We start from the raw sequence: 2,984 nt of genomic DNA, 5'->3' as shown, positions 1-2,984 counted from the left end.
TGTCTTTGCATATAAATAGATTGTCAGGTTTACCGACTCTTGAACATGCAACATATAATGGTCCATGGGAAGACAATCTGTATTCAGATCTATACCTCATGATTCTAATGATTGCCCTTGAGCTTTGTTGATGGTGATTGCTAATCGACCATTCCCTGTCCCGGTGTCCCGGTCGTCATTTACATCCCCCTGTTTCCCCCGGTGTCCCCGTTGTAGTTGTGTCCCTGTGTCCCGGTCGTCATTTATATTCCCTGTGTCCCGGTCGTCATTTGTATCCCGGTGTCCCGGTCTGTATATACATTCGTTTTTTAGTTTTGTTTTTCTCCTTTATTTTTTTCCTTTTTTTTTTCTTTTTTAGCTTATTTAGATTTTTAGATTTTTTAGTTTTTTTATTAGTTTTTAGTTTTTTTTTCTTTTTAGTTTTTTTGTCCCGGTCGTCATTTATATCCCCCTGTTTCCCCCGGTGTCCCCGTTGTAGTTGTGTCCCTGTGTCCCGGTCGTCATTTATATTCCCTGTGTCCCAGTCGTCATTTGTATCCCGGTGTACCGGTCTGTATATACATTCGTTTTTTAGTTTTGTTTTTCTCCTTTATTTTTTTCCTTTTTTTTTCTTTTTTAGTTTATTTAGATTTTTAGATTTTTTAGTTTTTTTATTAGTTTTTAGTTTTTTTTCTTTTTAGTTTTTTTGTAGTTTTTACCTTCTTTTTAGTTTTGTTAATTTTTTTTTTTACTTATGTCCTGGTCGTCATTTATACTCCCTGTGTCCCGGTGCTTTGTTGATTGCTAATCGAACATTCCTTTTGTCCTGGTCGCTTTCTCTTTGAGTGTCGTCATTTATTTTTTTCTTTTTTAGTTCTTTTAGTTTTTACCTTTTTTAGGTTTTTTTAGTTTTTTAGATGAAAATTTTTTTAAGTTTTTTCCTTTTTTTCTTTTTAGTTTTTTATTGGTTTTTACCTTTATGTTAGCTTATTTTTCAGTTTTTTCCTTTTTTTTATTTTTTTTTTATTTTTTATTTTTTTTAGTTTTTTACCTTTTTTTAGTTTTTTTAGTTTTTTTAGTTTTTTTAGTTTTTTAGCTTTTTTACTTTTTTTATTAGTTTTTAGTTTTTTTGTAGTTTTTGCCTTTTTTTAGTTTTTTCAGTTTTTTTTTTAGTTTTTTATTGGTTTTTACCTTTATTTTAGCTTATTTTTCAGTTTTTTCCTTTTTTTAGTTTTTTTTAGTTTTTATTTTTTTTAGTTTCTTACCTTTTTTTAGTTTTTTTAGTTTTTTTAGTTTTTTAGCTTTTTTACTTTTTTTATTAGTTTTTAGTTTTTTTTTTGTAGTTTTTGCCTTTTTTAGTTTTTTCAGTTTTTTTTTTAGTTTTTTATTGGTTTTTTCCTTTATTTTAGCTTATTTTTCAGTTTTTTCCTTTTTTTTTAGTTTTTTTAGTTTTTAGTTTTTTTAGTTTTTTACCTTTTTTTAGTTTTTTTAGTTTTTTTAGTTTTTTAGCTTTTTTATTTTTTTTATTAGTTTTTAGTTTTTTTTGTAGTTTTTGCCTTTTTTTAGTTTTTTTAGTTTTTTAGCTTTTTTATTAGTTTTTAGTTTTTTTTGTAGTTTTTGCCTTTTTTTAGTTTTTTTAGTTTTTTAGCTTTTTTATTTTTTTTATTAGTTTTTAGTTTTTTTTTTAGTTTTTGCCTTTTTTTAGTTTTTTCAGTTTTGACGTCACCTGATCCAGTTTTTTCAGGTGACGTCACCTGATCCATCCTCAGACAGACAGACAACTTATTTTTATATATATAGACTAGGTGTTGGGGTGGCGCTTCGCGCCACCCCAACACCTAGTTGGTGGGGGCGCTTCGCGCCCCCCCCAAGCCCCCCCGCGCGCGTAAGTCGTTACGCGCCATAATAGTTACGCGCCATTGTAGTTGTGTCCCTATGTCCCACCTGTGAATATAGATAGATATATATCTATATATATAAAAATAAGTTGTCTGTGGATGGATGGATGGATGGATGTGTGGATGGATGTGTCAGGTGACGTCACCTGAAAAAACTGGATTAGGTGACGTCAAAACTGAAAAAACTAAAAAAAGGCAAAAACTACAAAAAAAACTAAAAACTAATAAAAAAAATAAAAAAGCTAAAAAACTAAAAAAACTATAAAGGTAAAAACCAATAAAAAACTAAAAAAAACTGAAAAAACTAAAAAAAGGCAAAAACTACAAAAAAAAACTAAAAACTAATAAAAAAAGTAAAAAAGCTAAAAAACTAAAAAAACTAAAAAAACTAAAAAAAGGTAAAAAACTAAAAAAAATAAAAAATAAAAAAAAACTAAAAAAAAGGAAAAAACTGAAAAATAAGCTAAAATAAAGGTAAAAACCAATAAAAAACTAAAAAAAAAAAAGGAAAAAACTAATAAATGACGACACTCAAAGAGAAAGCGACCAGGACAAAAAACTAAAAAAAAAGGCAAAAACTACAAAAAAACTAAAAACTAATAAAAAAAATAAAAAAGCTAAAAAACTAAAAAAACTAAAAAAAGGTAAAAAACTAAAAAAACTAAAAACTAAAAAAAAACTAAAAAAGGTAAAAACTAAAAGAACTAAAAAAGAAAAAAATAAATGACGACACTCAAAGAGAAAGCGACCAGGACAAAAGGAATGTTCGATTAGCAATCAACAAAGCACCGGGACACAGGGAGTATAAATGACGACCAGGACACAAGTAAAAAAAAAAATTAACAAAACTAAAAAGAAGGTAAAAACTACAAAAAAACTAAAAAGAAAAAAAAACTAAAAACTAATAAAAAAACTAAAAAATCTAAAAATCTAAATAAACTAAAAAAGAAAAAAAAAGGAAAAAAATAAAGGAGAAAAACAAAACTAAAAAACGAATGTATATACAGACCGGTACACCGGGATACAAATGACGACCGGGACACAGGGAATATAAATAACGACCGGGACACAGGGACACAACTACAACGGGGACACCGGGGGAAACAG

General features: G+C 27.8%; 1 long non-coding RNA gene across 1 annotated transcript; it reads right to left on the bottom strand.

Annotated features, from left to right (window-relative positions):
• Positions 1–566: 566 nt before the first annotated feature.
• On the bottom strand, positions 567–2,075 carry LOC136042867 (uncharacterized). The gene is made up of 2 exons (XR_010621464.1): positions 2,024–2,075; positions 567–1,705 (listed from the first exon to the last, which is right to left on the bottom strand). It is a non-coding gene; the product is annotated as an uncharacterized LOC136042867 (long non-coding RNA).
• Positions 2,076–2,984: the final 909 nt, after the last annotated feature.

This window comes from Artemia franciscana, unplaced genomic scaffold (assembly GCF_032884065.1).
Source record: "Artemia franciscana unplaced genomic scaffold, ASM3288406v1 Scaffold_2249, whole genome shotgun sequence".
NCBI classification, from domain to species: Eukaryota; Metazoa; Arthropoda; class Branchiopoda; order Anostraca; family Artemiidae; genus Artemia; species Artemia franciscana.
The sequence above is the reverse complement of the archived record's forward strand: the minus strand, read 5'-3'. Positions and strand labels throughout refer to the sequence as shown.